The sequence below is a fragment of the Ischnura elegans genome, chromosome 1 (assembly GCF_921293095.1).
Source record: "Ischnura elegans chromosome 1, ioIscEleg1.1, whole genome shotgun sequence".
In the NCBI taxonomy this organism is placed as follows: domain Eukaryota; kingdom Metazoa; phylum Arthropoda; class Insecta; order Odonata; family Coenagrionidae; genus Ischnura; species Ischnura elegans.
In genome coordinates, this window is record NC_060246.1 from 119,424,800 (window position 1) to 119,448,473 (window position 23,674).

Genomic DNA, 23,674 nt, shown 5'->3' on the forward strand with positions numbered 1-23,674 from the left:
GCTATAGAAAGGAAGAATATAGATCGAAGAAACACCATCCAGAAAGAGACAAGACAAAATGTCGAAAGATATAAAGAAAGCAGAAGACAAGCAAATAAAATACTACGAAAAAAGAAAAAACAGTACTTAAAAGGGTATGTGGAAAAGATTGAGGAACTGAACACACAAAATGAAAGTAGAAAGTTATACCAGGCAATCAAACGGATGACAAATAAATTTCAACCAAGAACAAACGCATGTAAGGATAAGAATGGGAGGTTGGTTGGAACAGAGGAAGAAGAAATGGGAAGATGGGCTGAGGACTTTAAGGAATTGCTGAATGTCAATGAGATAGATGAGGAAGATGAGGAGGATGGAGAAATTTTGGACATGAGGGTGGACACCAGTATTAGTAGGCCATCAATTGAGGAGGTGGAGGAGTCGTTAAAACGGCAGCGGAATGGGAGAGCTCCCGGGGAAGATCAAATTGTACCGGAGTTAATCAAGTATGGAGGAAAAATTTAACAAAGAACCTACGTAGACTGATATGTGAAATATGGGAGAAAGAAGAGAAGCCTGAGAAATGGAAGATTGGTTTAATTTGCCCTATATTCAAGAAGGGAGATAAATTGCAATGCAGCAACTATAGGGGAATCACATTACTAAATGTCACTTATAAGATACTTTCTTGTATACTGCAGAGGAGACTTAACACGTATGCTGAAGTAATCCTTGGTGAATACCAATGTGGCTTCAGGCCGGGAAGAGGAACAACCGACCAAATCTTTCTAATGAGACATGCATGCATGGAGAAATGTTATGAGTACAACATTGACCAACATATGCTTTTCATTGATTTCCAGCAAGCTTTTGATAGTGTCAATAGAAGAAAAATGTTGAAGGCATTGGAGGGATTTGGAATACCAAAAAAACTAATTAAGTTGGTAAATATGACTATGGAAGGATCTCAAGCTAAGGCAATCTCAATCGGGGGCAAGACTAGTGAAGCCTTTAAGATAACAACTGGAGTAAGACAAGGAGATTCTCTATCAGCAGCACTATTAAATCTGTGTCTACATGAAGCCATGAAATAACTGGGGTTAGAGGGGACAATTGTGCATAAATCTACTCAGGCATGTGCCTATGCCGACGACATAGTTCTAATGGCACGGAATATGGATTCTCTGAAAGAAATATTCAAAATCTTAGAACACAAGAGTAAGGATATAGGGCTCAGAATCAACGAGAGAAAAACGAAATGCATGAAAATGTCGACCACGGAAGACAGAAGATGGACTCAAAACGTTACATTTGGGCAGTATAACTTTGAAAATGTGAAATATTTCAGCTACCTCGGTACTAATTCAAACCGTAAGAACTCAATGACAGATGATATCAACCAAAGGGATAATGGCTGGAAATATGGCTTACTTTGCTGATATTAAGCTCCTGAAGTCGACTCTTCTATCTAAGGAGATGAAATTCAAGATCTATAAGACACTTATCAGACTGGTCGTGACATATGGAGCAGAAACGTGGAGCATCTCCGCTGGAAACGAGCAAGCTCTGCGGATATTTGAACGGAAGATTTTGCGAAAGATATATGGTCCCGAGACAGATGGGGTAACTTGGAGGATAAGAACAAACAAGAAAATAGAAAATATTATCCGAGGCGAAGACATAGTGAGATTTGTGAAGACCGAACGGCTAGCTTGGCTAGGTCATGTAAAAAGAATGAGTGAAGAAAGGATGCCTAAGAAGATTCTACATGGAAATATGGATGATGGAAAGAGAAAAAGAGGAAGACCGAGGAAAAGATGGATGCAGGATGTGGAAGACATAAAGGCTATGAGGATTGTCAGATGGTGGGAGAAAGTGCAGAACAGGAGAGAATGAACAGGCGTCTTGAGGGAGGCCAAAGCCCATACCGGGCTGTGGTGCCAAGGAAGTAGTAACTAGAGACGGCAAAATAGCCCCTGTTCTAACGAAAATAGAACATGGGCTATTTTGCCGTCTCGCGTCCACGCATTCTCGCATGTGTTCTAGCAATTCACCGCTTTACACGACGCAATTTTGATTGCGCCTTCGCACGTACGTCAGATTGCGCAATTCCGTGTGCCGTGTAAAGTCTTTGAAATAGGCATCTTCACTACCCTCATTTGAAATACATGAACATGTACATATATCAATGGTTAAGTGCTGCAATGCCTTCCTGACAGCATACCCACAAACGTAATTGAGTCCCGAATATTCCTCGGCAGTGATTAATATTGGTTTGCTCATAATTTCCAGGAGGTCGAACTGATTGAGTATGAGCTCATCATCTTCCAACGCTTCAACTTACAAATAAATAACATACCTTCGACTACAGCTAATATGATAGGTTAAAAAATGAATCTTCAAACATCATCTCCTGCAAAAATAGGGTTTAGAGGAAGAAAATTAACTTCAAACGAGTCATGTCGGGTATCTTATTCACCACGAGTCCACTGTTGTAGAATGATAAACAAATAATAAATAGGCCTCCTCCGCGTTGTTGCCAAATATCATCCCTCCGGCCTGTTTAAAGACGGCCGTGGTAGGAGCCAGACGAAAGGTAGTCCACGTGATGGTGTCACGTAAAAAACACTGTTGGAATGGAAGTGGGAAACCCTACCAACTATCTCTTCCCTGAAAACATGGAGTACAACCAAATGAGCCTCGGAATCTCATCGCCCGGGACCCGTCCGCAAAGGGCGGGTGTCGGGCACGGAAGCGAGGTCGGCAAGGTCCTCGGGGTCGTCAACATGCGAAATCCTTGCAGAGACTTATCATCATCACCATCAACAGCAGCAGCAATGAAGAAGGAAGAAAAGAAGACCAAGATGATGGAGAAGAAGAAGTCGGCTATAAATGCAGGGACGTGAAATGTGAGGACTATGATGAGGGTGGGGAAATTAGAAAGCATCAAAAGGGAAATGGATAAAGGGAGGATAGATATCTTAGGATTATGCGAGGTGAGGTGGAGGGATGGGGGAACTATTGGAGTGATGGGTATAGGGTTATATACAGTGGAGGAGAGGAAAGCCAGCAAGGGGTAGCTTTAGTATTAAACGGGAAGATGGGTAAGCGTGTGGTAGGCATAGACCAGGTAAGCAATAGGATTCTGGTGGTAAAAATTGAGGCGCGACCCACCAACCTTGTGGTGGTCCAAGTTCACATGCCCACCAGCAATCATAGGGAGGAAGAAGTGGATGAGGTGTATGAACAGCTCGAGGAAATAATTAGAGACACGCCGGGTAAGAAAAATCTGGTAGTGATGGGGGACTGGAACGCTTCAGTCGGAGAAGGGAGGGATGGAAACGAAATAGGAGAATTTGGATTAGGAATTGGGAGCGACAGGGGAGAGAAAGCAGCAGAATTTTTCAAGAGGAACAAGTTATTCATCTCAAACACCTGGTTCAATCATCATAAAGGGCGAAGGTACACGGAAAAGTCCAGGGGATGTAGGGAGATACCAAATAGACTACATTATGGTAAGACAGAGGTTTAGGAATAGTGTGAAAAACTCGCGCAGCTTCCCTGCAGCGGATGCGGATTCAGACCACAACCTAGTACTTATGAAATGCAACGTAAGATTAATAGACTCATGAAAGGCAGGAGGGTGAGGAAATGGAATGTAGAAGCCCTGAAGGGGAGTATGAGGAAAGAATATCAGGAAATAGTGGACAATAGTATACGGGAGATTGAAAGTACGAAGAGTGTTGAGGAAAGATGGGATAATATTAACGGGAATATATAACGGGAATAGCCAGTGCGGCGGAGAAGTCATTTGGCTACGTTGACAGCAGAAGGATAAAGAAGCCTTGGGTTACGAAGGCAATGGTAAAAGAAATGGAGGAGAGAAGGAAGTGAAAGAACGTGGACACAGAGCAGAGCAAACGAAAGTATAGGGAACTAAATAATCGATTACGACGTGAAACTAAGAGGACAAGGGAGGCCTGGTGGAAAAGACAGTGTGAGGAAATGAAAAATTTCCAGAAAGATGGAGAAGTAGGCGCGTTGTACGCCAAAATTAAGTCGCTATCGGGCGGCAAAAGAGGACAAGCAATGTCTAAAATTAAGGCTAAAGATGGGAGGATGCTAACCCAGCGAGAAGAGGTACAGAGTAGATGGAAGGAATACGTGGAGGATCTGTATGACGGAAGAAGCAGGCCGGAGAGATTGAGTTCAGAGGCGGAAAGTGTAGTGGAGGAGGATAATCTTGGGCCGGGGATATTAGATTCGGAAATAGAGAGAGCACTTCGTGATATGAAGGCTAGGAAAGCAGTAGGCGTGGACAATATCCCGTGTGAGCTTCTGAAGAATCTAGGGAAGGATAGTAAGAAAAGGTTTTTCGAACTAGTGCGCAGGATCTATGAGGAGGGATGTTGGCCGGAGGATTTCGTGAAGACGGTTTCAATTCCGCTACCGAAAAAGAAGAAAGCTGTGGAATGCGGAGATTATAGAACTATCAGCCTAATATCGCATGCGGCGAAAGTGATACTGAGGATATTGTACTGACGAATGGAGGCGAAGGCAAACGAGTATTTGGGCGAAGATCAAATTGGTTTCAGAAAAGGGAAGTCAACTCGTGTTGCAATAGCAATAATTAGGTCCCTCGTGGAGAGGAACCTAGACTATGACCAGGACGTATATGCCTGTTTCGTGGATTTTGAGGAAGCGTTTGATAGGGTGAACTGGGTTAAGTTAATGAATATTCTCAAGAGAATAGGTGTAGATTGGAGGGATAGACGACTGATTCGTAATCTTTACAGTGGCCCAGACTGCGCAAGTGAGGGTAGCGGACGGAGAATCTGGGTGGGCAAGCATTGGCCGAGGTGTAAGGCAAGGCTGTCTTCTATCGCCGCTGCTTTTTGACGTATACGCTGAGGAGATGGTAAGAGAAGCGTGGGAGGAGTTGGAAGCTGGAGTGAAAGTGGGAGGAATGATGTTGAAATCGGTAAGGTTCGCGGATGATCAGGCACTGATTAGCCAGTCAGCGAGGGGACTACAGGTTCTAGTGGATGCGTTAGACGAGTGGTGCGTGGAGTATGGGATGAGGATTAATCACAAGAAGACTAAGGAAATGCAGTTTTGTAAAGTATCGCGAGCGAGGAATGTGAGACTCAAGATAAAAGTAGGTGGGGAAAAACTTGAACAGGTAGAGCAGTTTAACTATTTGGGCAGCACATTAGAGGAAAACGGACACAGTAGCAAGGACATCAGGAAGCGAATTGGACTAGCAAAGGAGGCGTTCATGAACAGGAAGGAGCTTCTGAGAGGATCGTTATGTAAGAGTTTAAAGAAAAAGTTAGTGAAGAGTTTGATTTGGAGTGTAGCTCTCTACAGTGCGGAAACGTGGACACTGAGGAAAGAAGACGAGAGAAGATCGGAGGCATTCGAGATGTGAGTATGGAGAAGGATGGAGAAGGTGAAATGGACGGAGAAGAAAAGGAACGACGAAGTGCTGGATATGGTTGGCGAGGAGAGGCAGCTTTTAGATGAGATACGGAGGAGACAGAAGGTATGAATGGAGTTAGTGCTTAGCGGGGAGGGGATGTTGAAAATGGTGTTAGAGGGTAGAATGTTAGGGAAACGGGGGAGGGGAAGGAAAAGAATAGAATTTTTAGATAGATTGAAAGAGAGTAGGCCTTACAGTGAATTAAAGAAGGCAGTGCTGGAAGGAAAGGGAGGCTTCCAGATCACTTCTTGAACACTCTATGGAAACCTACCTTAATCGGTAGAATACTATAATAATAATAATATTTTGAAAAGAAATAAATTCGGAGAAACTATTAGTTCAAATACCCCTGGGTAATACTGAATCATCTTAGAGACGGTAAAAAAGGAGCAACCTTCTTTTGGACCCATCCGAATGAGTTCCCTTAGAATTGAAAGGGACGAAATAGCGTCGGGTAGAGTATTACGCGTTATTCGCGGGGACTAGAGAGAGAGAGGTGGATATATCGAACGCTCATACTCACCCGAGGAAAAGAATCACCCCAATGGATACGAAAAAAAAGGAACGTCTTAGAGTGGTGGATGGGAATTGTGATATAAAAAATAACGGCACACTATGCTGGCTGCTAGACGTTTCCACTAAAGAGCCTCAGGAGATGCTTTGCGGGAAAAAGGTTGCAAAGGTTTTTTGGGAGCAAAGAGAGATCCCATTCCGCTGACGTCGACAGTGTTCTTTCCGAAGTGGAATAAAGGCTAAAGATGTAACGGGAGCTTTAAGAAGGGGAGAGGAGATTGCATTGTCGGTGGGGATTGAATGCTGACGCAATACTATTCACATCTGCCGAGAAAGTAGGGTAATACTCTTGCATATATCTGGAATGCTTCTTCGAGGGGCGCATTAAACATTCAAACTTCATTTTCGCGTTTTAAATGAGTTTTAATTTTTATTAAAGTTTAATTAGAAATAGTTATTAATTATTCTATGAATTCAATACTTCAACCCAATTCCCCGTGAATTTTAAAGGAAAAGGGGAATTCGCTATAAATACTTTATGGCCGATCAAATTTAGTGCACTCGATCAATCAGGGTCTCAACCTAAAAGCTGCTTTGTAGGATTTCTCACCTATCGACACCGAATTCCTCTCACTGAGCATTGATATCACCAAGGACAAGATCTACGGGCAGCCGATGGTTTACATGTGGCACTTTATGCGTAGCCATTTACAGGCCATCGCTCTTTTTCGTCGATACAACATTGTTTAGAACTTACCAGTACAGATTCCTCGTAGTAATTCATAGTATTGTGCAACGCGACTCGTGATTCGCGAATTAGGTTCGTGATTCAATAGACATATTTGTCACTCATTGGTGGTGGTTAACATTGCACTAATAGCTTGAATGATTCTCTAATAATTTGAGATTGTCTTTCCAACTTATCGACGAATAGCAAACTTATTCTACCGTGTTTTTTCCCTTTCTAAATAATAATAAAATGTACTTTCCATGCTTACTTAAAATCATTCTCTCTAACTATTCATTCTGAAAGTAGCACCACCAATGAATATTTTCTGTGAAAACCTCAAGTCTCAACAATTACGTCCGTGGGCTTTGATAATTGCATCATCAGATGATGAATTAACCAAGAATATCACTGCAGAATAAATTCTGTAATAGCAGCCTTCAAAGGTAAATAAATCATATAACACGTAAGTTTTCACTTCAATTTTACAAAAAGGTGTTAGTTATCGATGATTATAATATCCTATTATGCTATTATGTTCTTGAATGCATAATGGCTGATTGATTGCGCCGCCGGTTTATCATCGGCCCGCCGCCGATAGTTTTCCTATCGCCGCGTAGCTTCACCACGGCATAGACCGCATTCATGTAAAAGTCTTGCTGAAAAAACTGGGCCAGTTCCATTCCTTAGGGCAGTTAGTACAGCGAGTTTTTTTTTAATCGGGAAATTGCACAGACTTCACCTGAAATTGAACCCTAGACCGGCAACTCAATCCACCCACCCACGCACAATATCATTACAACCCCTATGAAAATCACTAGACAATCGCAATCTTATGGAATAACTAGCATTTTCCCCAGTGCCACGAACGACATAAATACATATCTATTTAATGGCGATGGAAAAGGATAATTCTATAGCAAAATTATTCTCCATAGAAATATTTTTCTGTCACATACAAATGAAAAAGTGTAAAAAAATCAATAAAATTATTTAAACATGTTCTCTGGTGGTTATGTGTACGTAATGCGACAGTCCACTCTACTTGCCAGCGAATTAAGAAGACATCCGCATGAAAATTAACTAATGCCATTCGTGCCAGCGTAGTATCTTGCTCAACAAAGCGTACAATTAGGGGATTATCAAGAAATATAGATGAACATGCTCTTGATTACGCTTCTTAAAATTCATATCTTTCCTGTTCCCTTACTTAAATACATAAATTTTCGATAGATTATCTTATCTCACTTATGTCGCAATGCTATGAAATTTGGCATGAAAAAATACCACGTGGAGGAGTGTAATACTTTAAATTCCGTACCTCAAAAGTTATTTCTAACTTTATAAAAATCACAGTCTTTAGTATATTCTGGTGCTGATTTCTATGGGAATGAAAACAGTCGATTAATGCACATGACTTGTTTGTAAGTAGGATGCGATGAAGGCAACGCTCGATTTCTACGTTACCAGCGAGATAAGTCTTCTCATAGGAAACCCTTGTACAAAAGACGGGTGGTAAGAATTGATATTGTTGAATAATATAAGTGTCGTGGTCACTGGCTTACTAACTAAGCGATAATCATATTTTTAGCTAAAAATATTAAGTTTAGAAAAAGGATCTCGGCTGAGGCTGGTGGGAAAACATCACGTTTATAACGTAGCTTTGTCTTCAATGAACGAGTTCACGGCTGAATTCACCAGTTTCTTTCGATGGCAAATTATTATATCACTAATCTTCCAATTTTTTTTGTTAATTAGGTGCTCATATTTTGCGCCCGTTCCCCGGTACCCATCGTCTGTAACATCCAATTAGCATTCCTTAATTTGTTTAACTTTATTGGAAGGTAAGCGTTAAGGGTTATTTTCAAACTAACGTGTACTACACTGCGATACATGCTGCGGTGCTACACCCTCGTAGTTGCAATATTTACAATTGAATATATGAGGCTGAAAGTAACTCTAATAAATCGTGCGCAATCTATCCTTCTGTAAATGTAGTCTTCCTTGTGTAGGCACACATATTCCGTACCATGAATGATTAAGCAATGACAAATAGTTCAGACTTTCGAGAAACCCTTCCTTTAAGATGTAAAGACTTCAGGATGCATGTTATGACTGCGGGGGCCAAACCGAAGGCAATGACGATTGATAAGAAAAACAACTAGGAGAATTATTTTATTAGGACCACGTGAATTTGTATTCAGCTCTCCGAGACAGTATTACTGCCATGCTAACTGCATGCTTAACGTTATTAGTGCAAACCTTCGTCGAATGTCCTTGAACTATATGCAGCATTGTTCTACCTTCATCTTCTCAACAAGCGAATTGAGTACGGAAACAAAAATTGAGATGTCGTCGCTAGCCTCCATAATGGGATTGAAACTGCTTTTGGTTTTTGTCTGTAATTAACGATTGCATGGTTGATTGCACAATGTCTGCTTCGATGAAAGCTTAATTTTCCACCTATCTCAAAATTTATTAATTGAACTGCAGTTTTGAATTCGATTTAACAGGCTCATTCGGAGAAATAACATGGTCTCCTAGGAGATCAGAATGGCTTCACCCTCTCGCTTCTAGATGCTCGTATTGTTGCGCCCGCTTCCCTTCGTCTGTCTCAGCCACCGCACCCGGCCCCTTTGATCATCCCACACCCGCGCCGAGTTTCGCCAGGGGAAGAAAAGCGTGCGTGATGACTTCAATTCCGCGCACAGCTGAGACATGAAAGAGTTCGCGCCACCGAGGCCCACTAATGGGATGGAGCAGTTTTAGGATGGATTTCGCAAGCGAGGCGCAATACAACCCAGATGTAAACCTAATGAACGTTTCTTCCAATTTCCAAAGGCGGAAACAACAATAACTATTTTTTTTCGAATTATTTTTTAATATCATTTTCAATTTGATTCAATGAACGATGCGGTTTCCGCTTTCGCTGCATATGTCATGTGCTCACAAAATATTCAGTTAAATTGTCTTGCTTAGGTTTATGAGCATACTTTTAAAACTACTTCTCTTTAAACGCTGTTTGAAATATATTTGGTTAATTCAGAATAAACAAACATATAATTTAAATTTATTATTAATTTTATGCCTTTTATTGAATACTTGAACTTTACTCCATAGGGTTATGCAAAGGAAAAAATCTTATCGTCAAAATTATTTACGTAAATCTTTCATTTTTCATTGCATTATCAAGAGTCAATGCACGTAACGTGACACTATTGGCGCAGAAGTACACATAATATTTACAAATAATAATCTACTGAAAAATTCATATCTTATGAAAATAAGTAAGGGATATAAATAAAATTTAAAATAATGGCTGAGACTTGAGTAAATTTCTTAAGTATCTGTAACCGCTGGAGATTAAACGGTAACCACATTTTCAAATGTACTTCTGGATAATTCAACACTGAAGTAATAAGGACAAATTACACAATATTGCTGCTAGTAACCTGCCTGTAAGGGGATAGAACTAGGAATCACAAGTTCAAGGAATCGTGAGGAAGTTAATAACGGCTAGGAAATGCGAAAGTAATCGCTACTAAGTAATTGACTCCGTACTGTATCAGCATCAATTGTAATCGATACAGGAATGGCTAAGCCCAACTCTACAAAATACTTGTACTTATGCCAAGATGGTCAGAGTTTTTGGCTAAGTGATCTTAAGTATCATGGGGAGCTTCAATTTTCACAAAGCGGGAAGGAATTGAAACTTTGATATAAACACGATCACACAGAAACGAAATAGAAAATAGTCTAGAAAAAAGAGTACTCTATTTCTTTGATACGAACAATGGATGATCGTAATGCAAATTTAGAGTGTGAAAACTTGATTGGTCGATGGCAACTCGATCTGACTGGGAGCAAGAATGAAACTAGGTCCGCCATAATGGTGAGGCCAACGATGCCAGGGGGATCGACTTGGTGTGGCAGCTCGATTGGCAGTTGGCTTGGCCCGGGGTCGGCAGAGATTTTTTAGAGACTGCTCGATCCCTCCTTATGCGGGGGACACTTCAAGTTCAGCACCTCGTCGGTCGGAATGGGCGCAAAGCCGTGGTCCCCTTGACACCTTTCATTAAGAGAAGGCTAATGCCTGGTTCAGATTACGATTGTTCCAGCAATCGTTGGAACTATCGTACATTCACACGACGTTAAAACCTGTGCTTCCCTCTAGTGCTGACATCTAAAGTGAACGTGAAATTGACGGTTAGCAAAGCTGTTGACGTATACAGGGTCAAGATATTACTGTGTTCAACGTGTATTTACCGAACAATTTTTCTTCGTCCATATTCTTCCTTCCTAGGACAAATCCATGAAAAAAATAGGGCGAAGAGAGCTTCACGAACTTTTCGTCTTTCTCTTGTCGCTCCCTTTTCCGATCTCCCAGCGCCTAACCATCGTAAAATGGCAACGTTCGGAACTACGTGAACTATTGTCAGGACATGCATTCACACGGCTAGTTCGGCCAACTATAGTTAGGACGATCGCTCGGACAACCGTAATGTGAACGAGGCATAATACCGACGCCGGGTTTGTCTCCATCCTTACCCTGCCCTCATGGCGCAAATGAACTCAGCTGTCCTTCGCCTTCTCCAAATACCCCTACCACACAAGTATGCCAGATACGAAGCGAGTTATGATGCAGCATTTCTGAAACAAGTTCACTGCTACTCGCTATTATAGTCGGACTTTTTTCTAGTTAATTATCGTGTGTTTCAACTCAATTCTATCCTCAGGCGTTCCTGGGTGCGGCACGGCAAAGATAGGAGTGGGATTAAGGGGGGAGAGAGGGTCGGTCGAGGAGCAGTGGCGGCGCGGCGGTCCTTTATATCAGCACCCGCACGCTGTCACAAGAAGAGGACGGCTTGGAGAAGGTGCAGATGAGGAGGGCGAGGAAGGGTGGGGATGAGGAGAGAGTGACACAGTGTGTCTCAGAGGCGAGATGAGACGTCGGAGGATGGCCAACTTCTGAGGAGGATCTCTTTCAATTTTCCACTTGCTGCTCCCGGGCCTTAATTCTATTACTTTCCATTAGCGAACTGTCAGAAGTCCTTCCCGGGCGGCCTTCCTCCGACGCCTCAGCCGCCGCCGCTGCCCGTCCCGAGGCGCTCGTCATAATGAGTGGAATAAATTGCATGGGCCCCCGCGGACCCACCCCCCCCCCCCAACCCCAACACACTCACAGGCCGGCACGTAACCCCTTTTCCGCGGAGCCCCTCAATCTTCCGCACGAACCCCTTCTTCTCTTTTGAACCTCCTCCTACGCAATCCTTAGCGCGTATCTCAAACCCTGCCCCTACCTCCCTCCCTCCCTCCTCGCCTTAGTCCTTATCTCCCTTCCTGCCAAGCCTCGTTAATTTCCACCCCCACCCCCTTCAACTCTTCCCCCTCCTTACTCCGCTCCTTCCTGGAAACTGCGACAACCATCCCATCCTCAAGACGTGTCCCTTAAGAGGAGGAACCTTGAAAAGAGGACCACGTCTGCGGAGCTATCTAATTAAAAGTTTGTAGATGATTCTTTTCAATCACGGATTGAGTTTTTTTATTCGTATATCTGGGAACACCTTTTGTGAATTCACCGGGGGAAGCGAGTCAATTTATTCTAGCTAATCGAGTTAGACAATTTTATTTCTTAAGTAGTTGCGCCTGATAAAACCTATGATATTAGATCTGGAATCCGTAATAATTTTATGCATCAACGTTTTTAAGTTCACTCGTAATTCACTCGTTTTTTTCATGATTAGGTAGAGTAATTACGAGCACAGAGCTCTCAGTGGCCTATCAATCAATCTTACTTGTGGAATTTCAAATTACAAGAGTTATCAGACATCTTTCCAACTACCCTTTTATGGTTTTTCGTTAATTAGTCGCGTGCGTAAAATGCCATAACTTTGGACAACATTTTAGCAAACGCTTAGGGATATCCACATATCCTTTTCAGTGAACTGCTTTTTAGCATGGTAACATGGTAATGCCGTGTCTACTAAGGACAGCACTATCAGCCCTGAGAAAGTCAAAGCATACTGAAATTCTTAAACTTTATCCAAATTATTATACTCAACGGACATTGCATTAAAAACAAACTCCCCAGAGACCCAATGGGAGACAGACATCAGGGAGTATTTATTTTTTTGCTATGCACGTTTTACCATATTTGGTGAATGTAGTGTGATTAGGAAGAATGAGTATATCGAGATAAAAATAATAGCTTCCTAAATACATTCTATGCGATAAAAATAGGAGAAGATCGTAAAATCTTCCAATTAAGTTTCACTTCAAGTTTTGATATCAAGTGGAATCGGCAATCCAAGGAAGCAAGGTACTACTGCTCATCATTTTCATTTTTTCATATGGTGTATTAACGCTCTACAGTCACTAATCTTCTGATCTCGTAGCTTTTGCTCAAGTTACAAGCAATAGGGTAGTTTCCTTCGTCAAAGAAAACGAAAGGCATTGATTTGCGATTCGTTACCCACCATTAGTGTATTCATAATATACAAATTATTTTGTTTTAGAAATACCGGTTTAGAGGAATGGCAATGGCCAATTTTATCCTCATTTGAAAAAGGCCAGAATGGCGCCCATGCGATGCCACTCCACGTGACGTCACAGAGACCTAGTTTCTATTCGAGTAGGTAGGAGTTTTACATCGTCTGAGATTACCAATGCATGCATGAGGCACAGAGCACAGGGAAACATGTCTTAATAATCGCCTATTAAAACTGGCTGAGGCCGGAAAGTTTCCTTCGTTTGATAAGGTATTATTAATCCTAATTTAAGCCAAGCGCTACCAGCTAGCAGGGTACTCTGTTACCTGCTAGCATCCTGCGTCTTATCAGCGCTCAAATCCTCGCCCCAAGGTCACCTCACTTGCGGTAGCGGGAACCAGAACGACGTAACACGAAGTTTTCCCATCATTCATACTTAGCCGTCGCGTTTTCGCGCGCTTGAAAATGTTCACCTTTCATTTAATCGCGAAAAATAGATATCGTCATTTAAAAATCTAAAAGCGTGAAATACATACTCCAGGATAAATAATCTTTCGATTTAGGCAATAAAAAATTAATAGGAAACCACCCCATTAAACTGGTGTTCGGTCTGCCTGTGACAAGTGTTCAGTAACGTAAATCTTAGCCAACTTATTACGTTAACGCCGCCCTCATTCTTATTATATTACATACTACCTTTACTTTTTCTTAGTCATCACCATCATTAGTCAACAATACTAAGTTTGGTTTGACGCAGCTCTTCATTTCGCTCTTCTAACCGCTAACCTTTTCATAGCTACATATTTATTCTCCTTTACAACCCTTATAACCTGTCCTATGTAACTCATTCGGGGCCGTCCCTTGCCCTTTTTCCCTTCCACTTGGCCTTCAGCGATTGTCTTCATCAGGCCATCGTCTTCTGCTTAAGGTTTTAGGAGGTTTCTCTTCTCTCCCACTCTTCTGAGCACTTCCTCGTTACTTACACGGTCAATCCATTTTATCTTCAACATTTTTCGTTAGCATCACGTTTCGAATGCTTCCACTATTGACTTCTCTGCTGCTGTCAACGTCCAAGCCTCGCTTCCATAGAGAAACATACTCTTAAACGAAACATACTTTTTCTCTAATTTAATTATACTCTCCAATTTTTCTGTTGGAATTTTAATAATCCTCCTTTTTCCTGTATACCTATTTTTGGCTTTTCATCTTCCATATCCCAGTGCTAGATGAAAATTTGTCTGCCGCCTTTTCATTAACTCGTCTTTTAAAATATTTCAGCACCTATTCTATGGTTATCCGTTGGACTAAAAAGTTGGAAACTTGATGATAGAAAGAATGACTACATAGGAGTTCTCTCTACGTGATTGGAAATGAAAGGATATGCTTGAATATTCAAATTTTATTTTGTCAATACCAGTTTTCAGTTAAAAATAGCTATTTTGGTAAAAGCTGTTTAGTAAAATTTGATCTTTAGAATATGAAGTGCAAGTTCACATTTCGCAAAACATATATGATATAGAGATGCAGTTGAGGAAATCCTCTGCCATTCGATTAAAACATCTTCCAAATTTCTTTGTTGAAGCCGCCTCATTATTTGCATGAATTTTTATCTGACAAGGATTTTAGGCATAATAGTCGCAATATGCACTCAGAGTACATTTCACCAGCTTATATAACGTGTTTCATGTTATCTTTTGACCACAGAAAAACATGTTTTATAGCGATAGAAACGCTCCTGATATTTATAGTAGGATACTACAGTGTATAAAAAATGTGGGAAATAATACCAAAATCGTTGACTCCTAAAAACGAGCTATTTAACGTAAAGCTAGTTTATATGCGTGTAATGATTGCATGCGCGGCTAGGTATCCAAATCAAAATTAAACATAAAACTCATTGGAGACATTGGAAACGGAGATCATGCAATCCTTTTATGGCCCTCTAAAATTTACTTGTCACCTTTTGAGCCTTCTCCGGTCTTGAAACTGGTTTCGTATATTGGTAAAACTAATCAAGTTGCTGCTGAAATGGGCAATAAGATGTTAAATCTCGCCCTAGGTTGAGCAATGCGTTTTAATTTAGTTCTATTTTGCAGTAAATCCCCCCTTTATAGCGCAGTACTCGCCGGTCGAAAGTTGAGGCGAATGTAACTTCTCAATTACCGTGTAATTGGATCCCTGTCCTTCCCAATTAATGTGCTTTAGCGCAACTTTTTTCTACGGTTATTAATGCGCGGGGGAGACTTTTGGAATCATTCGATTCCCCCAAATGCCTTTGATGCCGTACGTCGCCCTCTTAATTATCCCGGCGAACTACACGGATTATTTACCCCTCCATCGTCATCCATTAATTAATTCCTCCCGTGTTTGGGCCAGCTTCCATTTCTTGCTCCTCTGCCCCGCGGCATCAGACACGGCAGCGGATAGGAATTTAGTCCGCCCTCCCCTCTCCCGTCATCCCTGTCGCTGTATTCCACCCTTCCCAACCGCCTCACCCACCCTCCAAGCCCAGCAGCAGAAGTCGATGTATGTATGTGCCACGTACTATTTTCCCGCCCCCAATCTCCCCTCCCCCCCCCCCCTCCGCTACCACACACCTCCGCCCCCGATGCAATTAAGCATTTTCCCCATTATCATTAAACCACCACGACCGGATGGATAATGTGGACCCCCTCACCTCCCCCAAACACGACACGCCTCTAGCAGTCACCCCTTTATCTGTGTATTGAAACTCTCTTCTGTGCTTTTTGACGTATTCTTATTTGAAGTTCCAATTGAAGTAAAGATCTCAATGGTAACTCACTTTGACGAGAATAACGTTGCAGGTCTGCTACAGAAAATATGTAGGTCCTCCATAACTCTGCCTAAATTTAGTTTTCTTTTCATTTAGCTCGGCAAGCACATTATTTAAAGAATGTAATATGCATCCTCAGCGTTGATGTTTGGTGATACTCTTTCTTGATAAGCATGAATGAATTTGACATTGATTGACCGCACTTCGATCACAGCCGACACCAACTGAAGGTATCACGTTTCTTTCAGCACTTATTGCGGAGATGAAAAAGAGCAATGATGTAAGTCCTCCATTAGTTTTATACTTAATGGAAGAAACCCCAGTGATTGCATTTTTGTTCTGAACTAGATTAGAGTGTAGATAATTCGTTACTAAAGAGGAACAAGCGAAGAAGGGCCCATATTTGTCCGCCCAGAACTAGTGCTCCTTGAATTTCTGGAATTTAAGGAGAAGGTTCTCTTCTGGGAATATATTCTATAGCTCATTAAGTTCTTTTCAACTACCTTTAACTATATAACCAAAAATAACGCCAGTGTTAGCATCCAGTGTGTCGCAGAATTGGCCAACCCGAAGAGGGGGGTTTTGATGGATTTTTAGCCGTCATAGTAAATACCAGAATATTCTTTCTGCTTTTCCTGAACAGACTTCACATTTTGTATGTAATTTTTGGTTCTTTCCCGACGAACAACAGTGGTGGAAATATTCTACTATATTAGTTTTGTATGCCAATTAGCGATGAGAATATTCTACTTATATAAAAACTCAGATTTTTCCAGCTCTTGGTTTTGTTACGGTGGCGTATTTTTCATACCTACAGGCAAAACTAACATTTAGAGAAAAATTTGAGGACATTACTCGCACGCCTACCTCATTGTCTACAATATGATCGCACTGAAAGATTCTTAATTATTAACAATCTTATTCAATATACAGGTTTGTCATAAAAGAATTGTGCGGTTTCAGTAATTCATAAGATGATAGTAGGGATAGGGTAGCAGGGATTTTTCAGAGACTACCCAATCACTGCTTGAGTGCTTTGTGGAGGGCAATTCAAGTAACTTACTCCGTCCGTCGAATGGGACGTTAATCCGTGGTCCCCTTGGCGCCTTCTCTTAGGAGTTGGGTGATATCGACGATGAATTCCTCTTTGGCAAGCGACTAAGGGCGCTCGTATTAAAATTTATTAAATACGTAAAAAAAAACGTTTCGAGACGACAAATTTGAGAAATGAAAAACAGAAACTTTAAGTAATTCTCTTCCATTTAAACCATGCCCTGTATTTTATCATAACTCATATTTTATAGAGTAAATCCTACCTTTATTACTTTCATCGTATTCTAAGGGCTTTTTACACGGAATATGTTATTGCTCAATCTGAAGTGTGTACGAAGGCGCAGTAAAATTTGCGTGTTGTAAAGCGAATTGCAAGATCACACGCGAGAATGCATTTCGTGAGATGGAAAAATAGCTCCTGTTCGAATTTAGTTCATGCATTCGCGCAATTTCCTACCATAATGAGAAATTAATGCAGTTCTAACATGCGCAACTACGTGCCCCGAGTAAAACGGACTTTATGCCATTTAAAATGGAATATTTTCGTTGATATCAGCGTGTGATGGAACTTAACCTAAACCGTCAATATTCGAGACTTACATTAGTATGTGAGTGCTAGATGCTTTTATTGTTTGGATGCCCCATTATTTCCTATTTTTAGTGTTTGACACTCAAATGGTAAATTCATCAGCAACAGTGCATCAAGTTCCTTCTCCATTCTGCTCTTCACTCCTCCCCCTTCATCTGTTTCAGCAATGTTGTCCCTTCCCACCTCCCTCATCCCCGAATGAGGAACCCTTTTTCCGAATCGGAGAATGATGATTAGCCCATTACCGTGACTCAAGGTTCAGCGGCAGAGGGCGTTGGGTTGCGGGGGGACTGTGTTTAATGCGAGTAGATGGGCGACGGGAGAGAGAGAGGTAAGAAGGGTTAAGAGGGCTCTTCATGGTCGGGTGACTCGCAGAGAAACGACACTTTGATTGTCAGGGTGCGCCTTAATCACTTTTAAAGAGCGGAAGAGGACATTTAAAAAAATATTGATAACTTCCAATTCGATCCACTCCCAGCGAATATTTATCGATGTCCATCAAGATTAATAGACGTTTGTGGTTGGCCAACAACGCGGAACAAATCATTTCATTTTTTCTCGATTCTTAAAAATTAACTTCGGTGTCTTACCAGCCGTAAAATCAAATTATTCTCATCTGCTCCTCATGCGAAAGGCAAACTTTTGTGTATCAGTTTAATCACCATTATTTTCAGTTTTCGCAGAGAGCTTTTTGGAAATTATTCGCACGCTTGTTAATTGACAATTTCATATAAATGTTTATGTTACCTCAAGATTATCCAAGGGTTCAACTTCGGTAGCTGTAATCATGTCAAACATATCAAATTATGGCCGTGATTATCTTTAGTTTGTTAGGTTTATTATGAAAAAAACGGATTTTTTTGCGTAGAAGCGTTAATCATATCAATATTTTTGTAGACTCGCCTTTTATGGTAGAAATGATAACTTTTAATGAGCACAAATATGCTTGAAATTGCTCGCTTTCCTCTCAATTAGTTATGATGTATAATAGGTGATAATTAATCATGCTTTCGACACTTATATTACCCCTTCACTGTGCATGGCTGCATTGTTTTGCTCTTAGATACTTCATGTTGTATTTTCATTATATTTAAGGTATTAGCCCAATTTATTAACTGTTTCTATCCAAACCAATAGATGTCCAGGCTTAGTTAGGCGAAATAGTATGCAGACCCTGGACGAAAATAAGGAATTCTTAGAGATATTTGTTTATATGTAACAAAATACCATCATTTTCACAATTTGTAAGTATCCCCTAAAAGTTAGTCATTTCCTTCTCTTTACAGAATATAATTTTATATTAATGTGAGGACCTCGAGTTATTGCAATGCATGCAGTGCATGGTCCATTAAAAGTGGACCATACTGTTCCCTTGTAGTCAGTTTAATTGATCAAGAGGCCCAATTTTGCTATAGCTCACATGTCCACAAACCATGCACACCGGCCTCCTCGGAATACATTGGTATCTATCTAAATATAGCTAGAGAGAGAGCCATAAACAGAGGGGATAATGCAGAAAACATATCAATAATAGAGTATCTTTCCAGCGTAATTCGTAAACTACAGCTTTTAAAAGTAAAAATACGTTCTAAAATTGCTCCGTAGATATTTATAAATGATTTTAAACAACAGGCAATATATTTCCGAAGTCTTTTAGTATACTTGCATTTGAAGGTGTTACATCCAGAATTCAAAACGCTATCACTCCCAAGCAGTGTGTACCAGTTTATTCAGGTGGCACCTAAAGATTATTTCATGCAGTGAATACACTTTCGTAAATGATAAACGCCAGTGACCTCTTCGAGCTGTACCTACCTAAATCTCCTCTCTAGAATTGCGTGGTCTAAATACATCATACCAAACGTCGTTTGTCAGCCATTCTTCTACAGGCTCTCGTCGGTTTCCAGGCAACCAATGTCCCACTATTAATTTTATGGTTCACCCTAAATAGTAACGGTTGGAAGCATATGATCAACCGAGACGGAGAGAGGTTTCTTTAAGTCCATCTCATTGCATTTTAAATTCGTGTTTCCTGTCACTCAGTGCTTTTAAATTATGTCACCTATCAGGGATCTGGCAATTTTTCAAACTGCGTAACGAAAGTGAAACAATAAGCATTTTTATGAATTGGGCATTGACCGTTTTTTCCGAGTAGACCAAAAGTGATAATATGACATTGACTTCAGCATTAAGAAAAAATGTTTATGTAAGTATCCATAATTTTTAAAAATACCTTTCAACCACACTTCAATTGACAGGCATCTAAACGGACCTTGGTCAAGCTCAAGGATACTGATCTAACACGAAAATTTCTTCTCCGTTTAGATAAACAGTGGCGTTTTTTTCCCATTTCACTATGGCATTTACAGATATAGTTTAACAAATCCTCTAAAACTTCCATGTGGTACTGGAAATACTTATTACTTACTCACCACAAACCTATCCCGAGGCCGTTATTTCAAATCATCACAGCTACATTTTGTGATAAATATCAATCGATGTTCTGATGCTAGTAGTAGTAGTAGTGTGAGGACCCCAAATAAAGTGATCCGTCAGTTTAATGGGATACAGAGTATTTTTGATCGCACAATATTTTTTGCAATGTTATTTTTCAATTTTCACAAGCCAAATCCCTTTCTTTCTTCCAAGCAGAGTGCGTATTTAAGGAGCAAACTGATCATATACTTACGCACAAAAGGGCTAACAGGAAGCAGAGGAAAAAGACTGTTTACCAATTAGGCTTTTAATGATAGTAAGATCGGCATTACTTTGATTCCCCGTATTTTTTCCTATCTTATAAATGGTGCACACTCACAGAAGCCTATCGCAGATGAGAAGACTTGAAAAATATTATTTGGCTTTTTCTTCGGCAATTTGTTGGTTCACACCAATCGGGTGATCCCGAAAATTTGGGGCCCGAGAGTCTTTCCCAATTGATAAAATAATTTCCGCTACATTGTGTCTAAAATTCTATTTGAGAGAATGAAAAAATATTCCTTTTTATCTCCAAACCGTTGCAAGAGTGATTGAATATTCTAATTTTAAAATGCCTTGTGATGAGAAAAAAGTTATCTCTCTAGAGAAGGACGTCAACATATTCCGCTTTGTCATGGAGCGGAAGCTCAGTCACTCGGATGCAGTGGTGTGGGAGGAGAGTGTGGGGGAGGAGGGAACAGCGGAGAAAGAGCTGAATGAACTGAAAGGCCAAAGGTCGTCTCGGGGGTCGAAAGAGGTCGTGCGGGAACCACATCCCACTCCATGCACGAATTCATCCAAGCGTTTTGCGCTAAACAGTAGTATGTCCTCGAGTTTAAGCAGATTAGGTCGGAATGGAACAAAATCATCATTAAACCTATTCAATGTGACAATTCGGAGAATTTAGCTACAGTTACGCAGAGTGAAAGCATGCAAAAGACTTTGAAATGTTTGAGTAAGAGCCAACAATAGAAGTCAACATCGAACTCACCCCTTCGTCAAATATCGAAGAAATGTGGTCACCGTCTTCGGAATATGGCGATATTTTGATGGAATCTGGAGTTAAAAATATAATCTAATGAAAGTTGCTAAAACTCTACGGAGGAAAAAATTGTTTGCCTCGTCCAGAATGACGATTTTTCATCGGTGGAATCTTTGTACATTTTTGGGCTTGTGGGTGTCTCCTTAAGCTTACCTCTGTCGAATCCGAGGATATTTCCTTGATTTTTTTAAAAGTACTAAAGAACATTTTCAATTCAAACGTTGATAGCTCTTCATGAACGTATTTCATTTGATGGAAATATAATGATAGTTGGGACAAAATGTACTTAACACTAATATTTACGGAATCAGTGAATAATGGTTGTTTCACTGAAAGATTGAGAGGATTCGGGGCCGGTCACGTCATGCATAAATCATTTTAAAAAATTTGCTTTTGAAGCTTCAATTTCTTAGATATAGAAAAACCGTTTTCGAGGTTTTCGACGGCCTTTTTTAGTATCGTCCAGCTTTGCGTCTCATCAAAATATAGTTTTCAATATAATCCACTTTAAAAGTCATACATTGAGGGTGGGGGACCTGGGCCACGTTGCATTTCGACTTTTATTTGGGAGTGCACGAAGGTTTCGCCCATGAAAAGAAACCCGTGCTCTCCGATCTGCAGCCAAACATTCTACCCACTTGGCTACCAAACGTCCCCCAGGGCGATATGTCTACTCGTAATTAATATTTTGCCAAATATTTTGAATAAAATAAAATAATTCTTGAGATATACATAAATAAAACTGCAAGTGTTATTTTTTTGATATCTTGATGCAAAAATGGTGTCCAAACGGTTACATTTCAAATTCTATTTTTATCGTTTATGGTAGGTCAATGTACCATTTACAAGGCGCTACATTCATACAATATCCTGATTCTCCGAAGAAAATCATGTTTAAGAATAAAAGCCGATTGATAGATGGGAGGAAGTTAATATAAGCGTCAAATCGATAGCGTGATATGCGGACGTTTCATTGATAAGCAATAACTAATTCTCATGTCCGTTTATCGAAGACAAGACTTTTCCTGTGGGTAGAACGAGCCGAAAAAGTACCGAAAAGCAACAATCGCGATCATTGTCCGTCGGAACGTTCCTTCAGCGTCCTCTTTAGCCGCTATCGATGCGATTGACGGACAAGTGTCGAGATGGCGTTTTGTTTTTGTTTGTGTGTCGTTTACCCTCGTCCGCCTCCGCCTCCGCGAGTGATTCAATTGAATAGCTCCGCGCGCTTGTCTTACATCTGTCCAGCTTCCCGTCGGAGGAGTTGAGCTGCGTGGGAGATTGACGGAGTAAGGGGGGTGAGGAGGAGAGAGGTTCGGGAGTAAGTAAGGTTAGAGTGGCGGGTGAAGAGGAAAGTGCGTGTTTTATTGGCGACCACTTCGAAGGCGAAAGAGCGATTACTACAGCTTCAGTTACGAAGATGAGAAGTATCCCCTTTATAAGGTGCGTTTACGCCGTCACCGGATTTTGTCCTGGGTCATGTTCCGAGACTCGTCCGAGATGTTCACTGTTCTGTTCCCCCTCCTTGCGAAATATTTTTTCCTGGTATTTGTTCCGGGACTAAGTTCGCCATGCAACGCAGATGGAGTTGCATTTGTCGCGGGGCAATTATTCATTTACGTCTGCACCACCGAAAACTACACCATTGGCCTTTTAAATTGGGGTATTTTAACCTAACAACTAAACGCACCCTCCCCTGGATAAATACAACCTACCCCGGCGGGACTCGAACCCTTGACTTCTTGTGTGGCATGTAAGGACTTTACCCCGCCGCCACCGAGGCCGCGGATGGAGCCAAATACTTAAACGTGTAAAATTTTAGAACACTTTTATCAATAAAATTGCTATTGTAGATAAATTAAAGATCATTACCGTATCTTAAATTTAATTAATATGATGGTAATTCGCACTATATTTCAGATGCAAATCCATCTTGAATTCTTTTTCTTGAAATTGTATCATATAGGACGCCCTCCGTTATAAGAAATTCTACATCATCCATCGACGATTTTTCTGTGGTTCTCTGGAATCGCTATGAAAGCACCAGATTCAGCCAAAAGAGTTGTTTCTTCCATGTTGCCTCGCAATAACCTGACAAAATGTCCAAAACATATTAAGGCAATGTAAACATGAAAAATTGTTCTCCAAACTATTTGAAAAAAATCACGCTGGACTCAGTGCAGAACTAAGCCCTATGGAACTTAAATAATTCATTCTACTGAGGCAGTTTATTAATCGTGAAACTTTTGAAACAATAGCGTGAGTCTTAAAAAAGTAATGTGCAATGAAATCGATACATAAGCGAGGTTTGATTGCGGAGGGAGGGGAGGATTAATTTGCATATTTTACGAATATATTATTTATAATGTTTTCCGGTCCATTTTCTTTGCTATGGATCCACGCTTACAATGCATTATTATTTAGTAATTGCAGTAAATATACAAAGTTGGTATCAATAACAATGCCTGATTTTACAAAAGCTATGTAGACTTAAACTGAAATAAATTCGCCGTTATGAGAAATATATATTAA